Genomic DNA, 24,512 nt, shown 5'->3' with positions numbered 1-24,512 from the left:
GCGCCTACGTTCCCGGTCGCAGCGCTTCGTGGCTTCGGTCGCTGCCCGGCCTTTTTCGCCGGTCGCGGTCTAGCTGTCTCACGACACCGTTGCGTCCCCAGCCTGTCTGTACCGCGGCTTCCTTGCTCCACGCTGCCCCAGTCTCAGTGCCTCTGGGCCCGACTTCTGTCCGGCTCCTTTCCCCCTCGACCGTGGTCGAGTGCACCGCCCTTATCCTCCGGTTATTCTTTTTACTTATCCCTTACTCACAGTCACCGTGGCCGGCTTGCTTCTCGTGCTGATCGGCTCACTCCTCATCGTGGCAGAAGGGACAGTCAGTGCCTGTTGCTGATGGAAGTCTTTGTCTCTGAATTCTTCCTCCTTTCCAGCTCTGTAGACTCGAGTTTACTCCCAGCAGAATGACGAGGACGGTTGCCTCTTCTCGACGCTCGTTAACTGCTTCGGAAGTATTGTTGCCGTAGGGTACGATCGGACTCGTCGCCACTGTAAAGTCTGTGGGTTGTTTAGTTAATTAATACACAGGCTCCAAGAGTAACTTAAAACAGGACTTTACTATTCGAAGGTCAGGGCGAATCTGCCCAATAATCCTGACACAGCACTTATATACCGGTGTGGTCACCGTCGGTATTACAGTATACAGAAGCCAACAAAGTAGTGCAACACCTAAAGTAGTTCTCTTAAAGGTGGACGGTTACATACAATAGTTCTCTTAAAGGTAGACGGGTACATACACTACAGGTGCCAGCCGTCGAGACCTCTCCCGAAAGGGTTTATCCTCGGTAATTCTGATAGAATGGCGAGTACTCTTACTACAACCAACATCAAACTCATGAGTAGAGAAAACTCCTCTCCGCTCCATCATCTTCCTGACTAATCGGTCCTTCCATTCTTTAGGAACGAATGAATCTCCAAAGTTGAAGGAGGAGGGTGTCAGATCTCCGGTTGAGTTAACTTTGGACTCTTCCTTCACATGTGACGACAGTACATTTACAGGAAACAGATGCGCAATCGGCATTCCTTTCCTCAATGTGATTCCTTTGCCTGACATATTCCTCATGGTCACTGTAACTCTCCTTGACATCACAGCTGTCGGGGTCTGCAACTCTGGTCTCACCAGAAGCTCATTTGGAAACCGTGACTCTTCTGCAGGATCACAAGGTGACTCTATCAGAATGGCTTCAGTACCTGGCGTTCCAGGGAATTTTGGTATCCCAGGGATTCTAGCCACTCCTCCAGGACGCAGGGTGATAGGTTTGGCTCGAACGTACCACACAGTTCCTCTTTTGCTATCATCTACGTCGGAAGAAAGTTCAGGCAGTTTCTCAAAAGCCTTTTTGAAAACAGGGTGAATGTGTCTGGTGCTCAAGAAGTTTTCACCTCCCTGCTCTTTGCAGCTTGTCAGGAGTTGTCTCACTATGGGTGTATTACTGACAACCAGTATGGAAACCTCACCTTTCACCATGGGGTCAGGGCAAACCAACACAAGTGCATCAATGGTCTCAGTGGTCCCTACATCAGCTTCCAAGAACTCCAACCTCAGCGACAAATAGCCATCATATGGGTAATCAGCAGGACTAAGGCCCCAGATCTGCAGAAGACTGATTGGGGTTAACGGCAAATGCGTCAGGTATTGGTCATAGAAGGATCTGTACAGTATGGTAACCTGAGAACCCGTGTCGAGGATAGCTTTAGTATAAATGCCTTCAATCTGTATTGATACAGCAGAACTCGGCCCTACTAAACCTTCAGGTATGATGTCTTTCATATCCCCTCGTCTATTATTGCACTTAGCGGAACGTGTCTTAACTACAGGGACAGCAGGCCGTTCCGTTACTGTGCCCCTTTGTAGTTTCCCGACTTCTTGGTAAGTTTTATGAGACGGTCATTTACTTTTTTTAGATTTTCCTCACCTCTACATTCTCGCTTGAAATGTCCATCCTTTCCACAGTTATAACAAAAGACTCCGGCCTAGAAATTCAGTTTGCACAGTTTTGGGGCGCTAAAGTCGGGCGTTCGGTAAATTTAGCGCCCGCCGGAAACTGCAGGCAACCGTGCCGAAATTCAGTGGATTTGGCCAAGAGTTTTGGCGAGCGCTGAAACCGGCGTTGCAATGCTCGGTTCCGGCGCTAAACCGGCGCTGCGGCCTGATAACGCCGATGCCGGGCGCAGCGCAGGTGCGGTCATGTGTAGCTTGACAGCAGACACCCTGACGCCGGCCTGCTCTTAAAGGGGGAAGGGTCAACTTTGACTGCTGCCACGCCCTGCACACTGGAGCCCTGCTGCTAGGCCTCAACAGTGCTGGTGGGACAAAATAGCGCCAGAACAGATGGAGATGGCCCGTGAAAGAGCCCAGCGCTTCTCAGACCATGCACTGAAGGTGCTGATTGATGCTGTCCAGGAGAGAAGACCCATCTTGTGCCCGGACAATGGCAGAAAGGCTCCCAGGAGAGAGTTCAGGAAAGCCTGGAGGAGCATCGCACGCAGGGTCTCCTCAAACTCAGATGTGCCCAGGACTGCGGACCAGTGCCGCAAAAAGTTCAATGACCTCTGTCGGCTGGTGAAGGTGAGTACCCTTTCCACTGTCCTCCTCATCCTTGCATGTGAGCCTCACACTATGGGCAAAGGGACCTCAAAGGCATAATGGGCAGCCCTCCTCACGCAGCAATGCCACTGGCATGATCATCAGCAGCACTTTCTGCACTGACCACACTGGCCAGGCTATTCCACCATGGGAGGCAGTACACACAGCAACAGGGCACCACACTGTACTTAGAGTCCGTCCTTTCTCTTGCAGGCCAAGCTGGCAAGAAATGCGCGCAGCCGGCTGGAGGCCGGTGGTGGACGGCCCCACTACCAGGCTCTAAGTGCTCTGGAGGAGAGCGTCGCTGGACTCCTGCGTCCCCGGGTGACTGGCCCTGTAGCCATCGGGGATGCGGACCCTGTGCTGGAAGCCACTGGTAAGGAGATGACCGCTTGCAGCTCTCTCGTTGCCCTAGTGCTTCCGATCTAAATCCTTTCCCACTGACAGACAAATGCGCATAATGCCACCGCTCAGGCGTCCCTCGCTGACGCCCTGTCCTCACTTTAAAGCTACTCTTGTGCCTTCCTGCTTTCAGCTGCTGAGGAGGAGGTGGTCCCTGAGGCGCCGGGTGCCAGGCCCTTGGAGGAGGAGGACGTCCAGGACGAGGAGGAAGCCGGGCCATCGGGCGAGCCCTCAAGCCGTGCCAGGGGATGGCAATGAAGGGGGGACGTCTGGCATGCAGGAGAGCCAGGGGGAGGTGTTGCAGGGGAGGGCAGATCCTGCTTGCAGTGGGGTCCAGGCAGGCGGCAGGGGTCGGCCAGCTCGGCCGGCTTCTCCCCAGCTGCAGAGTCCTCTCTCCAGTCCGGAGAGTGGCCTCGGCCAGGAGGTGCGCCTCCTGCAAGAGATCTCGGTGGCGTCTGACCGGCACCACCATGAGTTCATGGGGGTTGTGCAGCAGATGCCGCACGCCATCGAGTCCCTGGCTCAGAGTGTGGCAGCATTCGGCCAATCACAGGCCAGGGGGGTGGAGCAACTGGCCGCAGCGCACGCCAGGGGGGTCGAACTACTCGCGGCACTGCAGGAGGAGAGTCGCCAGAGAGGTGGTTCCTTCGACACACTGTCACAGCAGCTGGAGGCACATACCCGGGCAGTGCGGTCACTGACTTCTGCCACACTCGCTTTGACGCAGAGGCGTCGCACCCGCACCCGCCGCCCTGCTGCAACACAGCGGGCTGGCCTCCAGCACATAGCTGCGCCAGCTGAACTGCCAGGCCGGACGACTGCCAGTGTGTCTGCTGAGCCTCGCGCGCCTGGCAGCAGCCAGCTTGCCCCCCTTGGAGCATCCGACACTGCCACTCCCCCAGCCAGGGTGCGAGGAGCTGCTGCTGCCACTGATGCTGGCCAGCCACAGCCGAAGCAGTCAGCAGCCGGCCCCTCCCGGGACGTGCGTCGTGTTGGCCGACCCCCAAGGGCATCTGTCGCGACGCATGGGGGCCCTCATGAGCCTTCCCCCAGCCTTGAGGCCGCCACAGGGCCCACGTTGAGGCGGAGCAGCAGGCTGGGCAGGGGCCGGGGAAGGCTCTCTAAGGACTCGCCCTCTCGGCACAGCCGCTAGAGTGTGGTCTCTGCGGCATTGTATATATGGGGGGGATTGTGTTTTGGGGGCTGATTTTTGTGGATGGCCGAAATTGAAGGCATTTTTTGTTTTTATGGGGGTCTTTCTGTTGGCGAGGGGGGCCCTTTTTTTGTTACGGCCAATGTTGAAGGCCATGTGGATGGCCAACTTTTGTTAGTCCTCCCCAGGTTGGGGGAGTGACATATGTTTGTGACTGTTTTTTGGGTGTGTTCTGTGTTTTTGAGTTTCATGTGGGAAGGGGCCTCAGTTTGTTAAATAAAGGTTTTTATTTATTCAGCTTGTCCAGGTGTCATGTTTCAAGTGTTTGCTGCGTTAACCGGCTGACGGCTTCCGGAGCGGCTGCCCTCAGGTGCGCTCATTCCCACAGGCCATTCCCTCACAGCGGGCCGAGAAGTGTCGAGCAATAAGCCCCCGGCGTACGGCCCTTGGGCCTTCTGGCCCCCTCCTGGCCTGCTCCTCCTCCTCCTCCTCCTCCTCCTCCTGATGGTCCTCCTGCTCGTCCTCCTCAGGTGGTGGTGCAATGTCAGGTGGCAGTGCCTGCGTCCGGCGGATAGCCAGGTTGTGCAGCATGCAGCACACGACGACGAACTGGGACACTCTATCCGGCAAATACTGTAGAGAGCCGCCGGAGCAATCCAGGCAGCGGAAGCGTTGCTTGAGGACGCCTATGGTTTGCTCTATGACGTTCCTTGTTGCTTGATGGCTTTCGTTGTATGAGTCCTCCGCTGGGATCCTGGGCGCGCGGAGCGGGGTCATGAGCCATGTGCACAAAGGGTAGCCCTGTCCCCGATAAGCCATCCCCTTGGTGGAGGCTGTGCCTGGAACATGTCAGCCACAGTAGTCTGGCGCAGGATAAAAGCATCGTGGCTGCTTCCTGGGAAGCGGGCATTTACAGCTAGGATGCGCTGCCTGTGGTCACACACCAGCTGCACATTGAGGGAATGGTAGCCCTTGCGGTTGCGGTAAACCTCGGGATTGTCTATAGGTGCCCGCATAGCCACATGCGTGCAGTCAATGGCGCCCTGCACCATGGGGAAGCCCGCGATCCTGCCAAATCCCACTGCACGCTGCTGCTGCTTCTGTTGGGTCATGGGGAAGGAGATGAACTGGTGTCTCCTCGCGAACAGTGCATCGGTGACCTGCCGGATGCAGCGATGTATGGCGAACTGGGAGATGTTCGCGATGTCCCCAGCAGCGGCTTGGAACGAGCCGCTTGCATAAAAGCTGAGAGCCACCGTGACCTTCACTTCCACCGAGAGAGACGTCCTGGACATGAGCTGTGGCTGCAAATCTGCGTGAAGCAGCTGGCAGATCTCTCCAACCACCTCCCTTCTGAAGCGCAGCCTCTTTACACAAAGTGCCGCAGACATGGTGACATAGGACACCTGCTGCCGGTATTGCCTGGGCGCGTAAGGCCTACGTTGGCGACGCCTGATGGCCCTTCTGTGTCTACGCATGGCTGCCCGTCTCTCACAGCGTCTGCGAGCCCTCCGCACATAATGCTGCAACTCAATGTTGGCCCCCCATGCAGCCCCCATAATCAAGGTCGCAACAGTGAAATCAGCAAGAGTCAAATGTCAAAGCACTGGCCAGAAGCCAGAAAGACCTCTCCTATCTTGTCCCAAATCTGGAATCTCTGTCCCTTGGTCTCTGTGTAGAAATCCAAAGCAGTGAAGTCATTGCAGCAAAATGGCTGGGCTTTATATGTCAGTGGAGGTGCCCTTTAATTTGCGCTCCCCGAGGCCCACAGGGCCTCTGCAACGTTCCATTTTACAATTCCTAATAGCGCCACGCCCACATTGGGCGGGCGCCACTCAATTTCCGGGTTGGGGCGCTAAAACAGCGTTGCGCGAGGATATGACGTCATAAGCTGCGCGCGCACCCGAGCGGGCGCTAACACTTTGCGCCGGCGGTAAATCTCAAATGAATTTGGGCGTCGGCGCAGATCGGTCTGCTAAGGCTTTATCGACGGAAATATAGCCCTTTTTTGGCGTTAGCGCCTGGCGCAGCCAACTGAATTTCTAGGCCTCCAGGTCTATCTCCTTCATGGGGATATCCTTTAGAGGAATCATTCATTTTGCTGTTAGACTTCGCAGGGTGTTCAACCTTTTGCACCCGTGCGTCATCCCTTTCTGTGTTGGGCTTAGACTGAAAATATGCCATCTCGGCTCTCATGACATTTATTTCCTTCTTCAGCTGTTCCATCTCAGGGTTGACATCACCCTTAGGAGTAGGAACTGTAACAGGAGTCACAAGCTTGGACATCACAGCACTCTTTGCTACATTCCGGGCCTGAAGCATATCCTCCTCCTCTCTGACTTCCCTTAGCAGCTCAGTGAAGGTAGGTGGATCTCGCAACTTATGGGTCATGCGTATGCGAAGAGCAGTCACATCTTCGAGCAATGCACCTCGCACAACCTGTTCAATGCGGAACCGATTCATTTCAGGCAACTCAATCCCTCTTTTCCGTAACATACAATGCAGCAGTTTGTCTATTCTCAGCAGATAACTGGACAGCTTCTCTCCCTCACACTGGAATGTGCTTCTGAATCTGACCATCAAATCTGAAATGGTTTCAGTAGTTCCAAAGGCAGTTTCTAGAGCCTGCATGTAGTCAAAGGAAGTAGCAGAGGTGTTCTGCGCCTTTAAGAATCTTACAATGTCAGCAGCAGGACCCTTAAGGCTTTCTACTATTCTCTGCCTCTTCACATTGTCACTGCACTGCCATTCCTCTAGCAGAGGCAGGGTCTGCTCAGCCCAGGCGTCGTACTCCTCTTCCCCACTGGGAGTTGGTCTCACTCCTGAGAACATACGGAGCTTACGGTATCCCTGAGCCTCGAAGGGCAGATTGGTGCATTTATCCACCAGAGAACTAATGGCACTGACCAACTGAGCGTTCATATCCAGGGCCGAAGGACCTATCAGACCTTTGACATCAGCAACAGTCTTTCCTTCTTGTCTCAAGAATGACAACAACTTGGTCTGAAACCCTTCTTCTTCCTTTGTAGTAATAGGGACAAACTGAACTGGCCAGGGACCAGCCTCTTCAGAAAGCCCAACTGCCTCAGGTAAACCATGACCTCTCAGGTTCTCTGATGTCTGGATCAACACAAACTGCTTCTTGGTAGCTGTATCCAAGCAGCGCTCAACTATCCTAACCTTTCCAAAGGCTTTGACACAATTCAGAGCCCTTAGCAAGACATCATCAGGGTCATCGTTAGCAACACCATTCAGCACAATGGCATGGGCAGTAGCTATCTGCTTCCGTTTGCACCAAGCTTCAACCTCAATAACATCCATCTTTTATGCTCAAACAGCCCAGTAGAAACCACAAACCACTCTCTTAGCAATGAGCATTCAATACTGTTAGTTTACTGACATAAATAGACCACAATCCCGGACGAGCCCCCAAAATGTAACCCCTTCACGGTTCTCTAGATATATGTGAGATGTGGTCTCTGTTGTAGACAGTATTCTATAGTCCAGTAAGGAGATCACTACTACAATGGCTTAATTCTAATTATCTTACTTTATAGTTTTAACGTCAGACAGTATAAGAAGATTACGGGTCAATGACCTAAATTAGACATTTGCATACATTAGAATGAATCTAGACATAATAAACATACATTCTCCATTTATATGGATTCAAAGGAGAATCTGTCCCTGTGTCCAAATTCGAGTGCACACTTTCGTTGGCGCGCTTAAGTTGGAGCTCATGGTATGTATAATGTCTGCAAGACTTACGACTCCGAACCCCTTCGTTGAATTCTCTTCACGATCACTGAATCCCACTTTGAGTTCTGGATGCAGAGCTACTAATACGAAGGGCGGCGGCCGAGTTTGGAAGCCCGGGACGGGATGCGGCAGCCATTTGCCTCCTGAGCCCTCTTTTCAGAGCTCCTGCCCTCTTTTCTTCCAGTCGCTCGCGTTTCCCGCTCGAAAAACCCGACTCCACCCCTTCCTCCTGGGGTTTCTGCCTGGAGACTGCGCAGCCTCACTGTCTGCAACAGTTGATACTGGTGCAGAATTATGGAAAGTCTGCTCTTAGTCACATTGTGTCCTTAAAAGTTCTTGCCATACCTTCACATGGGCAACTTTAATCCAGGGATTTATAACAATGATAATACAGTGTCTAAGTTAAAGATTGATAACCATACTTAGCGTACATAACATTTCCAGTGGGTATTACATTTGTATCCACGCTGACCCTGTCCCTTTAATCCCATGGACTTCAATTTTGCGAACATGTCTATTATGTGGCACTTTATCAAACACCTTTCAAATGTCCATGTACACAACATGAACTGCACTACCCTCATCAATCCTCTCCATTAGTTCATCAAAGAACTCAATCAAGTCAGTCAAACACGACTTGCTTTCAACAAATCCCTGCTGGTTTTCATTTACTTGCCTGTGTCAGCTGTGGCTCAGTGGGACACTTTAAAATGGTTCCTGCAGTCCTCAGACAGCTTTGTGGATTCAGCCCGCAGTAAGTTCTGGAAGCCGTTTCTGAGAGAACGAAACCAGACACCCACATATACATATAGATTGGATGCAGATCCAGTCAAGATCGGCCTGTAGATAAAGGCCATCTAAATGTTTACCCAGACAAAGGGGAACAGTTTCATATTCATGAGAAGAGCATCAAGGACCCGTTAAGGACATCACCAGGACATTAAAAACAATGAAGGTCATTCCAGGCCAGAGATGGCCCGTTACCGGCCATCCAAGAACAGTTTAAAATATAATAGCTACCCCGTTGTGCTCCCAGCCCACTAAAATTAAAACAAAAGACTAACCTGATTTGGCGCGAGATAAGGGCTTCTGATGAGAAGTATATCTGGGAACCCAGAGGTAGAAAGAAGTCATTGAGGGAAGCATCGTGGAAAATGGGAGGAAGCCATAGACGGAGCGGCCATCATCGGAGAGGAAGAAGAAGAAGACGGTTCGAGCCGGCGGCCCGCCCCGGGGTAAAACATCGGGAGATCATCGACCAACCCCGGGCCATTGACGAAACAAGAGGCCATCGACTCTCTCCGGCTCGGGAGAAGAGACAATTAAAAAACTACAGAAAAAATGATGGGGGCCAGCCCGAGGCTCCTCTGACCGGGGTCGAGCAAACGATCCCCGACCCCGCCGACATCCAGACCAGCCGGTGTCCAGCCGTCCCCGACCCCCACCTCAGGAGAGAGGTGTGGCGCAGTTCGCTGGGGCTCCAACAACCACGTGGAGACGGGACGCCTGAAAGGATCAAACGCAGACCTGTTTCAAAACCTTGCACTTCCTAGTTGGAGTGGTGAGCATGTTTCTGGCCCTTCATAATCAGATCTAGATAGGTTTAAGGGGGTGGACATTTAAGGGCATAATTAACATGAGTTGTTGTCCCTCGATGTTCCGTGTGTTTTCCCCATTTCATGATGATCTTTGTAGAGTATAATATGCCTGTATTTGCCTTAGTTAGCACTGTGTCATTATGATTTGTTTGCGTTTTCCCCTCCCATGTACCCTCTTATTTGCTTGCATTTGATTTGTTTTACATTATGCAATAAAATGCCATTTCGTTTCATCAAACTTGGTCTATAAGAGTTTTCTCTACATTGTAGTTCCTGCCCCAAAGTCCAGAGTATAGAATCTAAGGGGCGAGTGGGTCGAAGCACTCACGGTTTTACTGTGCAAGAGAGAGAGGCCTCTAGAGAGAGAAACCTCTGCGATCTAAAACCCCTTACAGGTAGCACACTTGCCTCCGAGTCAGAAAGTCATGGGTACAAGTCTCACGCCAGGGACTTAAGCACATAAAGCTAGGCTGGCATTCCAGTGCAGTCCTGAGGGAGTGCTGCACTGTCAGAGGTGCCGTCTCTCAGATGAGACGTTAAGTCAAGGCCCCGTCTGCTCTCTCAGTGGACGTAAAAGATCCCATGGCCACTATTTCAAAGAAGAGTAGGGGAGTTATCCCTGGTGTCCTGACCAATATTCCTCCCTATAACAGATTATTTGGTCGTTATCACATTGCTGTTTGTGGGAGCTTGCTGTGTGCAAATTGGCTGCTGTGTTTTCCACAATACAGCAGTGACTACATGTAGAAACAGGGGGGGTTACTGGGGTTATTGTCTCTGGCCAGTCAGAAGTATCTGAGCTGCTCCAGAGCCCCGTGCGGTTTCGAATCACTCCCCTTTTCTGTTTCTGACCGTCGGACTTATTTCAGTAGCAGTGTAGACAAAACAAGACTCGTGGTTGGGTGCAAAAAAGACCAGTATTTATTGAAAATAAGAATAAATTGAAAATAATGATGAATACAGCACTCTTTTGCTTAATACAGCACACCTTTGCTTAATACAGCACTTTTACTTATAGGGGAGGAGAAATGGACACATCAAGGGAAAATTGACTAAAATTACAATTTAACAAAATCCCCCTTTAATTCCCACCCCTAATACCTATCTAGGTTGCCTTGTAAAGGGCCAGCAAGTTTTATGCTCACCAGTAAATGCCTGCTCCGTGCCCCTGCAGTCCTTTCTTGGATTCTTCACTGCCCCGAAGTAGAGATACCCCAGTAATTCAAAAGTAACTGCTGGTATTCCACTTCTTTGGGTGGGCTGTTGAGCTGTTCCCCTTGTAGGCAGGGCACGGAGGCGAGGCGGCAGAGAGAGAGAATGGCTTCCTGAGGGGTTATCTTTATACCCCATTGGGAGCCATTGTCTTTGCACCCAAATCTGGATGTATCTGGGCTATACAAAAGGGACCGAACTGTCCCCATTGGCTGTAATGGGTTTGAATGTGTTACCCATTCATTTTAACTGGTTTGCGACCAGTTTGATATATCCCACTGATTTCTCAAGTGTACAGTCAACAGCACTCAAGTGGTTTGTAAACAATCCATTGTCCTGCGGTCACTGCCCAACCGCAACTGATTGACAGCTTTAAGTACTTAAGCCCTTGAGTCAACATTGTAGAGGGCTTATAAACAAACAACCCTTTGTCCTGTGAGTGAAACTTCCTAAACTGCAGTTGATTGACAGTTTCAAGTATTTCACCAAATTCAGACAGGCTGGTATTTTTTTTTCAAATCCTTTGTCAGCCAGCGATGGGAGATATATAGGCAGGCTGCCTTTTGTCTTCTGCCATGAGGCCTGACAGCCATTTTGATGCCCTGGGTTTTTAAGGCATATTCCACCCAGGTTTTCTTTAATCAAAAATAATCTTCGGGGGCTGTAGAAATCCTCCGAAATTTTTGCGAACCTTACATACACTCCAAAAGTACTTCATTGGCTGCAAAGTGCTTTGAGACATCCAGTGTTCGTGAAAGGCGCTATAGAAATACAATTCTTTCTTTATGTTTCCAGGTGACAATTTATTTTGCCTGGGAGTAGTGCCTCTAAAATATTCCCCACCATCGATGTTATGCTGGCTGGCCTATAATTGCCGGGGTTATCCCTCTCCTGTTCTTTAAACAGGTGTTTAACATTTGCAGTCCCCCAGTCCTCTCCCATATCGAAGGAGGATTGGAAGATTGTGGCCAGAGCCTCTGCTATTTTCAACATAGAAGCCTTTCCACCATCTATAAGGCACAAGTAAGGAGTGTGATGGAATACTCTCCACTTGCCTGGATGAGTGCAGCTCCAACAACACTCAAGAAGCTCGACACCATCCAGGGCAAAGCAACCCGCTTGATTGGCACCCCATCCACCACCTTAAACATTCACTCCCTCCACCACCAGCGCACCGTAGCTGCAGTGTGCACCATCTACAAGATGCACTGCAGCAACTCGCCAAGGCTTCTTCGGCAGCACCTCCCAAACCCGCGACCTCTTCCACCTAGAAGGACAAGGGCAGCAGGCGCACGGGAACGCCACCACCTCCAAGTTCCCCTCCAAGTCACACACCATCCTGACTTAGAAATATATCGGCCGATCCTTCATTGTCGTTGGGTCAAAATCCTTGAACTCCTTCCCTAACAGCACTGTGGGAGTACCTTCACCACACGGACTGCAGCGGTTCAAGAAGGCGGCTCACCACCACCTTCTCAAGGGGCAATTAGGGATGGGCAATAAATGCCGGCCTTGCCAGCGACGCCCACATCCCATAAACGAATTTAAAAAAAACTTAATTCCTTCAATAATCTAGGAGGCATCCCATCCGGAGTGGGTGGCCTTCCCCACTTTGAGCGCTGCCAACCTTTTAAATACATCCTCTTTATCTATTTTTAGCCTATCCAGGTTCTCGCTAAATAAATTTAAAATGGAGATAAACAGTTTCCTAGCTGATAAGGGAATTAGGGGTTACGGGGAGCGGGCAGGGAAGTGGACGTGAGTCTAGGTTCGGATCAGCCATGATCCTATTGAATGGCGGAGCAGGCCCGAGGGGCCGTATGGCCTACTCCTGCTCCTACTTCTTATGTTCTTATGTTCTCTCCCTCCCTCCTCCTTTACTGTGACATTGGCTCTTCTGTAGCGGAAGAAAGAAAAATCTTGCATTTCTAGCGCACCTTTCACGACCTCAGGACGTCCCAAAGCGCTTCACAGCCAATGAAGTACATCTTTTGAAGCGCCGACACTGCTGTAATGGAGGAAACGCAGCAACCAGTTTGCGCACAGCAGGATCCCACAAACAGCAATGTGATCATGATCAGCTCATCACTTTTACTGCTGTCGATTGAGGGAAAAATATCGGGCCAGGCCACTGGGGGGAACACTTCTTCAAAATAAGTCAGATGCTAATGTACTCATTTAGTACCTCAGCCATGCCCTCTGCCTCTACAAGATCTCCTGTTCTGGGCTCCAATCACCTCTACGCTTCCTTTGACTATCCTTCTGCTAGTTATATATCAGTACAAGGGACTAGGCTGACTCACACTTGGGCAAATAGTGCTGTCACAGCAGGCCATCGCTGCACTGGCAAAGAGACCATGACATTACTGAGAGGTAGCATGATTGCTGAGTGAAGCCATTTACGTCAATAACAACAATAACTTGCATTTATATAGCGCCTTCAGCGTAGTAAAACGTCCCGAGGCGTTTCACGGGAGCGTAAATCAGACAAAATTTGACACCGAGCCACATAAGGAGCTGTTAGGGCAGGTGACCAAAAGCTTGGTCAAAGAGGTAGGTTTTAAGGAAGGTTTTTAAGGAGGTGAGAGGTTTTGGGCGGGAATTCCAGAGCTTGGGAATTCCAGGCAGCTGAAGGCACGGCCGCCAATGGTGGAGCGATTCAAGTCAGGGAAGCGCAATAGGTCAGAATTGGAGGTGCGCAGAGATCTCGGAGGGTTGTGGGGCTGGAGGAGAATACAGAGATAGGGAGGGGGCATGAGGCCCTGGAAGGATTTGAAAACAAGGATGAGAATTTTAAAATTGAGAGATTGCTTAACCGGGAACCAATGTCAGGTCAGCGAGCACAGGGGCGATGGGTGAACGGGACTTGGTGCGAGTTAGGGCACGGGGATGCCGAGTTTTGGATGACCTCAAGTTTACGTATGGTGGAATGTGGGAGGCCGGCCAGGAGTGTGTTGGAATAGTCGAGTCTAGAGGTAACAAAGGCATGGATGAGGGTTCCACCAGCGGATGTGCTGAGGCAGGGGCGGATACGGCAGATGTTCCAGAGGTGCACATAAGCGGTCTTAGTGATGACGCAGATATGTGGTCGGAAGCTCATTTCGGGGTCAAAAATCAGCCATGCTCTGAATGCGAAGTGGGCACAACAGGTGACGGGAGAGCACAACATAAATGAGCAACACATAGAGGGGTCGATATAGTGAGAGAATAACAGAAGGCAAAATGTGAGAGAGGACACAACACAACAGAGAGAGACGGACAGCAGGCAAAGAAGCAGAAGGTAAACCACGAGAAGGCGATCAACATGAGGTGCAAAACAAGAGGGAAATCAACAAGGAAGGTATGAGAGAAATACAGAGAGAGAGAGCGTGCACGTGTACAATATGAGAAAGTCAGAAGTCAGAAAGTAACACACCGGAATTTAGAGGGCACAGTAATAAAGGGAAATAGAGCACAACATGAGAGATAAAGACAGAGAATGAGAAAGAGAAAGGACAGGTACAGCACGGGTTAGATACAGAGTAAAACTCACTCTACACTGTCCCATCAAACACTCCCAGGGCAGGTACAGCACGGGTTAGATACAGAGTAAAGCTCCCTCTACACTGCCCCATCAAACACTCCCGGGGCAGGTACAGCACGGGTTAGATACAGAGTAAAGCTCCCTCTACACTGTCCCCATCAAACACTCCCAGGGCAGGTACAGCACGGGTTAGATACAGAGTAAAGCTCCCTCTGCACTGTCCCATCAAACATTCCCAGGGCAGGTACAGCACGGGGTTAGATACAGAGTAAAGCTCCCTCTACACTGCCCCATCAAACATTCCCAGGGCAGGTACAGCACGGGGTTAGATACAGAGTAAAGCTCCCTCTACACTGTCCCATCAAACACTCCCAGGGCAGGTACAGCACGGGGTTAGATACAGAGTAAAGCTCCCTCTACACTGTCCCATCAAACACTCCCAGGGCAGGTACAGCACGGGGTTAGATACAGAGTAAAGCTCCCTCTACACTGTCCCATCAAACACTCCCAGGGCAGGTACAGCACGGGTTAGATACAGAGTAAAGCTCCCTCTACACTGCCCCATCAAACATTCCCAGGGCAGGTACAGCACGGGGTTAGATACAGAGTAAAGCTCCCTCTACACTGTCCCATCAAACACTCCCAGGGCAGGTACAGCACGGGTTAGATACAGGTAGACTACCCTTTATTCGGACTTCCGAAAACCGAAACCCTCTAAAAACCGAAGGTTTTTTCGTTCAGCGTAAGTCGTGCGTACGAACGAAAAAACCTTCGGTTTTTAGAGGGTTCCAGTTTTGGAAGTTCGGATAAAGGGTAAGTCGTGCGCACGACCCCCCGCCGACCCCGACAACCGCCGACCCCGCCAGCCCCGACAACCGCCGACCCCCCCGCGGACCCCGCCGGCCCCGACAACCGCCGACCCCGCCAGCCCCGACAACCGCCGACTATCCGCGGACCCCGCCGGCCCCGACAACCGCCGACCCCGCCGGCCCCGACAACCGCCGACCCCCCCGCGGACCCCGCCGGCCCCGACAACCGCCGACCCCCCCGCGGACCCCGCCGGCCCCGACAACCGCCGACCACCCCACCCCCCCGCGTACCCCGCCGGCGCCGACCCCGACTGACTTACGCTGAGCGTCAGCGTAAGTCGTGCGCACGACCCCCCGCCGACCCCCCCGCCGACCCCCGCCGACCCCCCCGCCCCACCTTCCGAAATCCAAAATTCTCCTTTATCCGAAACTCGGCTGGTCCCGAGGTTTTCGGATAAAGGATAGTCTACCTGTACAGAGTAATGCTCCCTCTACACTGTCCCATCAAACACTCCCAGAGCAGGTACAGCACGGGTTAGATACAGAGTAAAGCTCCCTCTACACTGTCCCATCAAACACACCCAGGGCAGGTACAGCACGGGTTAGATACAGAGTAATGCTCCCTCTACACTGTCCCATCAAACACTCCCAGGGCAGGTACAGCACAGGTTAGATACAGAGTAAAGCTCCCTCTACACTGTCCCATCAAACACTCCCAGGGCAGGTACAGCACGGGTTAGATACAGAGTAAAGCTCCCTCTACACTGTCCCCATCAAACACTCCCAGGGCAGGTACAGCACGGGGATAGATACAGAGTAAAGCTCCCTCTACACTGTCCCATCAGACACTCCCAGGGCAGGTACAGCACGAGTTAGATACAGAGTAAAGCTCCATCTACACTGTCCCATCAAACACTCCCAGGGCAGGTACAGCATGGGTTAGATACAGAGTAAAGCTCCCTCTACACTGTCCCATCAAACACTCCCAGGGCAGGTACAGCACGGGTTAGATACAGAGTAAAGCTCCCTCTACACTCTCCCATCAACCACTCCCAGGGCAGGTACAGCACGGGTTAGATACAGAGTAAAGCTCCCTCTACACTGTCCCATCAAACACTCCCAGGGCAGGTACAGCATGGGTTAGATACAGAGTAAAGCTCCCTCTACACTGTCCCATCAAACACTCCCAGGGCAGGTACAGCACGGGTTAGATACAGAGTAAAGCTCCCTCTACACTGTCCCATCAAACACTCCCAGGGCAGGTACAGCACGGGTTAGATACAGAGTAAAGCTCCCTCTACACTGTCCCATCAAACACTCCCGGGGCAGGTACAGCACGGGTTAGATACAGAGTAAAGCTCCCTCTACACTGTCCCATCAAACACTCCCGGGGCAGGTACAGCACGGGTTAGATACAGAGTAAAGCTCCCTCTACACTGTCCCATCAAACACTCCCAGGGAAGATACAGCACGGGTTAGATACAGTGTAAAGCTCCCTCTACACTGTCCCATCAAACACGCCCAGGGCAGGTACAGCACGGGTTAGATACAGAATAAAGCTCCATCTACACTGTCCCATCAAACACTCCAAGGGCAGGCACATCACTGGTTAGATATAGAGTAAAGCTCCATCTACACTGTCCCATCAAACACTCCCGGGGCAGGTACAGCACGGGTTAGATACAGAGTAAAGCTCCCTCTACACTGTCCCATCAAACACTCCCAGGGCAGGTACAGCACGGGTTAGATACAGAGTAAAGCTCCCTCTACACTGTCCCATCAAACACTCCCAGGGCAGGTACAGCACGGGTTAGATACAGAGTAAAGCTCCCTCTACACTGTCCCATCAAACACTCCCAGGGCAGGTCAGCACGGGTTAGATACAGAGTAAAGCTCCCTCTACACTGTCCCATCAAACACTCCCGGGGCAGGTACAGCACGGGTTAGATACAGAGTAAAGCTCCCTCTACACTGTCCCATCAAACACTCCCGGGGCAGGTACAGCACGGGTTAGATACAGAGTAAAGCGCCCTCTACACTGTCCCATCAAACACTCCCAGGGAAGATACAGCACGGGTTAGATACAGTGTAAAGCTCCCTCTACACTGTCCCATCAAACACTCCCAGGGCAGGTACAGCACGGGTTAGATACAGAATAAAGCTCCATCTACACTGTCCCATCAAACACTCCAAGGGCAGGTACATCACTGGTTAGATACAGAGTAAAGCTCCCTCTACACTGTCCCATCAAACACTCCCGGGGCAGGTACAGCACAGGTTAGATACAGAGTAAAGCTCCCTCTACACTGTCCCATCAAACACTCCCAGGGAAGGTACAGCACAGGTTAGATACAGAGTAAAGCTCCCTCTACACTGTCCCATCAAACACTCCAAGGGCAGGTACATCACTGGTTAGATACAGAGTAAAGCTCCATCTACACTGTCCCATCAAACACTCCCAGGGCAGGTACATCACAGGTTAGATAAAGAGTAATGCTCCCTCTACAATGTCCCATCAAACACTCCCAGGGCAGCTACAGCACGGGTTAGATACAGAGTAAAGCTCCCTCTACAGTGTCCCATTAAACACTCCCAGGGCAGGTAAAGCACGGGTTAGATACAGAGTAAAGCTCCCTCTACACTGTCCCATCAAACACTCCCAGGGCAGGTACAGCACGGGCTAGATACAGAGTAAAGCTCCCTCTACACTGTCCCATCAAACACTCCCAGGGCAGGTACATTGGGGAGACCAAACGCAGATTGGGTGACCGCTTTGCGGAACACCTCCGTTCAGTCTGTAAGAAGGACCCCGAGCTCCCGGTGGCCTGTCACTTTAATTCACCGCCCCATTCCCACTCCGACCTCACCGTCCTCAGCCTCTTGCATTGTTCCACGGAAGCTCAGTGTAAGCTCAGGAATAGCACATCACCTTCCGATTAGGCACTCTACAGCCCTCTGGACTCAACATAGAGTTCAACAATTTCAGATCATAACCTCGGCCCCTATCACATATATATATATGTTTGTATATTTTCCCCTCCCACATGGCAGCTGCCCCTCATTCTGTCAGCGCAATTCACACTCCATCTAGCGCCACCCTTTGTTCCTTAACCTGTCCCATTACCACCTCCTCTTGCCTTGAATATCTCTCAATGTCTCTCCATCTCTCCTGCTTTCTATCCTATCTCTGACCTTCCCTTTAGTTCTTTCATCCCCTCCCCCTTTTCCCAGGCCCCAGCTTGCTTTAAAATCTGTTCTATTTCCGGCTTGTTTCCAGTTCTGACGAAGGGTCTTCGACCCGAAACGTTGATTCTGTTTCTCTCTCCACGGATGCGGCCTGGCCTGCTGAGTATTTCCAGCGTTTTCTGTTGCTATTTCTCTTTAAGGACTGCCATGGTTACGAACTCCATTAGAAGGGCCTGGTTGCAGAATCCCCTGCTTTTAAGGGATCCCACGGCAACCACCTATTTAAAATAGGTGCATTTAAGGGGAAGCTCAATAAGTACTTGAGGGAGAAAGGAATAGAAGGTTATGTTGATGGGGTGAGATGAAGAGGGGTGGGAGGAGGCTCGTGTGGAGCAGAAACACCGGCACGGACCAGTTGGGCCGAATGGCCTGTTTCTGGGCTGTAAATTCTATATTAATTAGTTCCATTTCAGAATCCTCTTTTAAAGAGGACAGTTGCCAAGTTCCCTGCTCACGTTTCTTGTCTCTCACCAATCTGCTCTCTTCAGCTCGATACAAGGAGACAGATTTCTTCTTGAAACTATTTAGAAATGTCAGTTATTTTTAGTACAATTCTTCGTGGCCCCAGGTTGATCCGCCCGAACAATTAATGCAACTCCTTCAATATTTAAAATGTTGACAGGCTATGAGTCTATTTTCAGCTGTCTAATCTTCAAAAGATTTTACAAGTGGACTAGAAGCCTTCATACGCCATCATCATCCATTCCCAAAATCCCCATCTTTCCCCAGAATCTCCCCAGCATCTCCCCAACAACTCCCAGCATCTCCCCAACAACTCGCAGCATCTCCCCAGCATCTCCCGGCATCTCCCCAACAACTCCCAGCATCTCCCCAACAACTCCCAGCATCTCCCCAGCATCTCCCGGCATCTCCCCAACAACTCCCAGCATCTCCCCAGCATCTCCCCAGCATCTCCCCAACAACACCCAGCATCTCCCCCAACAACTCCCAGCATCTCCCCAACATCTCCCCAACAACTCCCAGCATCTCCCCAACAACTCCCAGCATCTCCCCAGCATCTCCCGGCATCTCCCCAACAACTCCCAGCATCTCCCCAGCATCTCCCGGCATCTCCCCAACAACTCCCAGCATCTCCCCAGCATCTCCCCAACAACTCCCAGCATCTCCCCCAACAACACCCAGCATCTCCCCAGCATCTCCCCAACAACTCCCAGCATCTCCCCAGCATCTCCCCAACAACTCCCAGCATCTCCCCCAACAACTCCCAGCATCTCCCCAACATCTCCCCAACAACTCCCAGCATCTCCCCAACAACTCCCCAACAACTCCCAGCATCTCCCGGCATCTCCCCAACAACTCCCAGCATCTCCCCAGCATCTCCCCAACAACTCCCAGCATCTCCCCCAACAACTCCCAGCATCTCCCCAACATCTCCCCAACAACTCCCAGCATCTCCCCAACAACTCCCCAACAACTCCCAGCATCTCCCCCAACAACTCCCAGCATCTCCCCCAACAACTCCCAGCATCTCCCCAACATCTCCCCAACAACTCCCAGCATCTCCCCAACAACTCCCCAACAACTCCCAGCATCTCCCCCAACAACACCCAGCATCTCCCCAACATCTCCCCAACAACTCCCAGCATCTCCCCAACATCTCCCCAACAACTCCCAGCATCTCCCCAACAACTCCCCAACAACTCCCAGCATCTCCCGGCATCTCCCCAACAACTCCCAGCATCTCCCCAGCATCTCCCCAACAACTCCCAGCATCTCCCCCAACAACTCCCAGCATCTCCCCAACATCTCCCCAACAACTCCCAGCATCTCCCCAACAACTCCCCAACAACTCCCAGCATCTCCCCCAACAACTCCCAGCATCTCCCCCAACAACTCCCAGCATCTCCCCAACATCTCCCCAACAACTCCCAGCATCTCCCCAACAACTCCCCAACAACTCCCAGCATCTCCCCCAACAACTCCCAGCATCTCCCCAACATCTCCCCAACAACTCCCAGCATCTCCCCAACATCTCCCCAACAACTCCCAGCATCTCCCCAGCATCTCCCCCAACAACACCCAGCATCTCCCCAGCATCTCCCCAACAACTCCCAGCATCTCCCCAGCATCTCCCCAGCATCTCCCCAACAACACCCAGCATCTCCCCCAACAACACCCAGCATCTCCCCCAACAACTCCCAGCATCTCCCCAACATCTCCCCAACAACTCCCAGCATCTCCCCAACAACTCCCAGCATCTCCCCAGCATCTCCCGGCATCTCCCCAACAACTCCCAGCATCTCCCCAACAACTCCCAGCATCTCCCCAGCATCTCCCAGCATCTCCCCAACAACTCCCAGCATCTCCCCAACAACTCCCGGCATCTGCCAATATCTCCCAGAATCTCCCAACTTCTCCCAGCATCTCCCGGCATCTGCCAATATCTCCCAGAATCTCCCAACATCTCCCAGCATCTATTCCTAGCATCTTCCACCTATCCCCAGATTCTCCTCACATCTCCCATTATATACATAGAATGACATAGAATTTAGTGCACAGACACAGACCATATTAAACCAACTGCTCCATGCCGGTGTTTGTGTGCCACACGAGCCTCCTCCCACTCTACTTCATCTCACCCTATCAGAATCTCCTTTCTAGTCCGTGCATTTGTTACCTCTAGAGTCGACTATTCCAGCGCACTCCTGGCCGGCCTCCCAGCTTCCACCTCCATAAACTCGAGCTCATCCAAAACTCGGCTGCCCCCGTGTCCTAACTCGCACCGAGTCCCGTTCACCCATCACCCCCTGTGCTCACTGCCCCCGTGTCCTAACTCGCACCGAGTCCCGTTCACCCATCACCCCCTGTGCTCACTGCCCCCGTGTCCTAACTCGCACCGAGTCCCGTTCACCCATCACCCCCTGAGCTCACTGCCCCCGTGTCCTAACTCGCACCGAGTCCCGTTCACCCAACACCCCCTGTGCTCACTGACCTACATTGGCTCGCAGTCCCGCAACGCCTCAATTTTAAAATTCTCATCCTTGTTTTCAAATCCCTGCATGGCCTTGCCCCATATTTCCTCCAGCCCTACAACCCTCCAAGATCTCTGCGCTCCTCCAATTCTGGGCTCTTGCGAATCCCTGATTTTTTTATCGCTAAGCCATTGCCGGCCGTGACTTCACCCACCTAGGCTCCATGCTCAGGAATTCCCTCCCTAAACCTCTATGCCTCTCTCTCCTCCTTTAAGACGTGCCGTAAAAGTTTCCTCTTTGACCAAGTCACCTGTACTAATATAAAGTAGTTCCATTTCCAAATCCTCTTTAAAGGGAACAGCTGCCAAGTTCCCTGCTCACGTTTCTTGCCTCTCACCAATCTGCTCCCTTCAGCTTGATACAAGGAGACAGATTTCTTCTTGAAACTATTTAGAAATGTCAGTTATTTTTAGTACAATTCTTCGTGGCCCCAGGTTGATCCCTCACAGCAATTAATCCAACTCCTTCAATATTTAAAATGTTGACAGGCTATGAGTTTATTTTCAGCTACTTAATCTACAAAAGATTTTACAAGCAGACTATACACTTCATTTTGGCCATCTGTCCTATTAACTTCTTATGCGGCTCGTGGCAAATTTTGTTTGATAACACCTGCAATGGACGGGTTGTCTTATGAGGAAAGGTTGGACAGGCTAGGCTTGTCTCCGCTGGAGTTTAGAAGAGTAAGAGGTGACTTGATTGAAACATATAAGATCCTGAGGGGTCTGGGCAGGGTGGATGTGGAGAGGATGTTTCCTCTTGTGGGAGAATCTAGAACTAGGGGTCACTGTTTAAAAAGAAGGGGTCGACCATTTAAGACAGAGATGAGGAGGAATTTTTTCTCACAGAGGGTCGTGAATCTTTGGAACTCTCTCCCTCTGAGGGCGGTGGAAGCAGAGTCTTTGAATATTTTTAAGCCAGAGGTAGATAGATTCTTGGTAAGCAAGGGGGTGAAAGGTTATCGGGGGTAGGCGGGAATGTGGAGTAATCAGATCAGCCATGATCTCATTGAATGGCGGAGCAGGCTCGAGGAGCCGAGTGGCCTTCTCCTGCTCCTAATTCGTATGTTTGTTCGTATGTAATGCTTCTGTGAAGCGCATTGGGACTTTTTACTTGGTTAAAGGCGCTATATAAATGCAAGGTGTCGTTATTGTTGTTATCCCTTTCTCCCTCATGTACTTATCTAGCTTCAACTTACTGCATCATTAACACCATTTATCACCACTGCCCTACCTATCTCCAGCACCTCCGTACATCTGCCCTCACCACCACATATCCGCAGCGTCCTCCAGTAACTCCCAACATCTCCAGAATCCCCGTCTGAGCTGTGCTGGCTCTGATAAAGTTGCTGTAAAAAGAAGCTCTCATTCCATGCCTCCTCCGGGATATCGTTTCTCAGACTCTGCCTGACCTGCGTGTGTTTCCCAACCTGCTGTACGTCCCAACCTGCACCCTCCATTTCTCCAACTCTGCTTTACTCCCACTCTCGGTCAACTCTGCCATCATCACCCCTCTCCTCAAAAAAACAACCCTTGACCCCTCCGTCCTTGCAAACTACCGCCCCATCTCCAACCTCCCTTTCCTCTCCAAAGTCCTTGAACGTGTTGTCGCCTCCCAAATCTGTGCCCATCTTTCCCGTAACTCCATGTTTGAATCCCTCCAATCAGGTTGCCGCCCTTGCCACAGTACCGAAACGGCTCTCATCAAAGTCACAAATGACATCCTTCATGACTGTGACAAAGGTAAACTATCCCTCCTCGTCCTTCTTGGCTTGTCTGCAGCCTTTGACATAGTTGACCTCTCCATCCTCCTCCAACGCCTCTCCACCGTTGTCCAGCTGGGTGGGACTGCACTCGCCCGATTCCATTCTTATCTATCTAATCGTGACCAGAGAATCACCAGCAACGGCTTCTCTTCCCGCTCCCACATCGTTACCTCTGGTGTCCCTCAAGGATCGATCCTTGGTCCCCTCCTGTTTCTCATCTACATGTTGCCCCTTGGCGACATCATCCGAAAACACAGCATCAGTTTCCACAAGTACGCTGACAACACCCAGCTCCACCTCACCACCACTTCTCTCAACCCCTCCACGGTCTCTAAATTGTCTTGACTGCTTGTCCGACATTCAGTTCTGGATGAGCAGAAATTTTCTCCAATTAAGTATTGGGAAGACCGAATCCATTGTTTTCAGTCCCCGCCACAAACTCCGTTCCCGAGCCACTGACTCCATCCCTCTCCCTAACATCTGTCTGAGGCTGAACCACACTGTTCGTGACCTTGGCGTCATATTTGACCCTGAAATGAGCTTCCGACTACATATCCGCAGCATAACTAAGACCGCCTATTTCCACCTCCGTAACATTGCCCGGTTCCACCCTTGCCTCAGCTCATCCGCTGCTGAAACTCTCATCCATGCCTTTGTTACCTCTGGACTCGACTATTCCAACGCACTCCAGGCTGGCCTCCCACATTCCACCCTACGTAAACTTGAGCTCATTCAAAACTCGGCTGCCCGTGTCCTAACTCGCACCAAGTCCCGTTCACCCATCTCCCCAGTACTCACTGACCCAGTTAAGCAGCGCCTCGATTTCAAAATTCTCCTCCTTGATTTCAAACCCCTCCATGGCCTCGCCCCACCTATCTCTGTAATCTCTTCCAGCCCCACAACCAGCCCCCCCCCCCCCGCCGAGATCTCTGCGCTCCTCTAATTCTGCCCTCTACTGCATCTCTGATTATAATCGCTCAACCTTTGGTGGCCGTGTCTTCTGTTGCCTGGGCCCTAAGTTCTGGAATTCCCTGCCTAAACCTCTCCACCTCGCTACCACTCTTTCCTCCTTTAAGATGCTCCTTAGAAACTATCGCTTTGACCAAGCTTTTGGTCACCTGCCCTAATTTCTCCTTAAGTGGCTAGGTGTCAAATTTTTTGTCTTATAATCGCTCCTGTGCAGCGCCTTGGGATGTTTTACTACATTAAAGGCGCTATATAAATACAGGTTGTTGTTGTTGTCATTACTCTCTCCGCTTTATCATTGGCGGCCATTATTTGAATGACTGCACTTCACCTTCTGGATCTCTCTCCATAGACCAATTCAACCTCGATAACCCCCCCACCCTCCTTCCTTTAAGGCATCTCTCATAACTTGCTGCTGCTAATGTGATGCAGTTACTGGGTATTTAAAAAAGAGAAAGCCTCGCATTTCTACGGCGCCTTTCACAACCTCAGGACGTCCCAAAGC

This window comes from Somniosus microcephalus, unplaced genomic scaffold, assembly GCF_052327205.1.
Source record: "Somniosus microcephalus isolate GS21.2 unplaced genomic scaffold, FLI_Smic_1.0 unresolved_chr4, whole genome shotgun sequence".
Taxonomy (NCBI): Eukaryota; Metazoa; Chordata; class Chondrichthyes; order Squaliformes; family Somniosidae; genus Somniosus; species Somniosus microcephalus.
The sequence above is the reverse complement of the archived record's forward strand: the minus strand, read 5'-3'. Positions refer to the sequence as shown.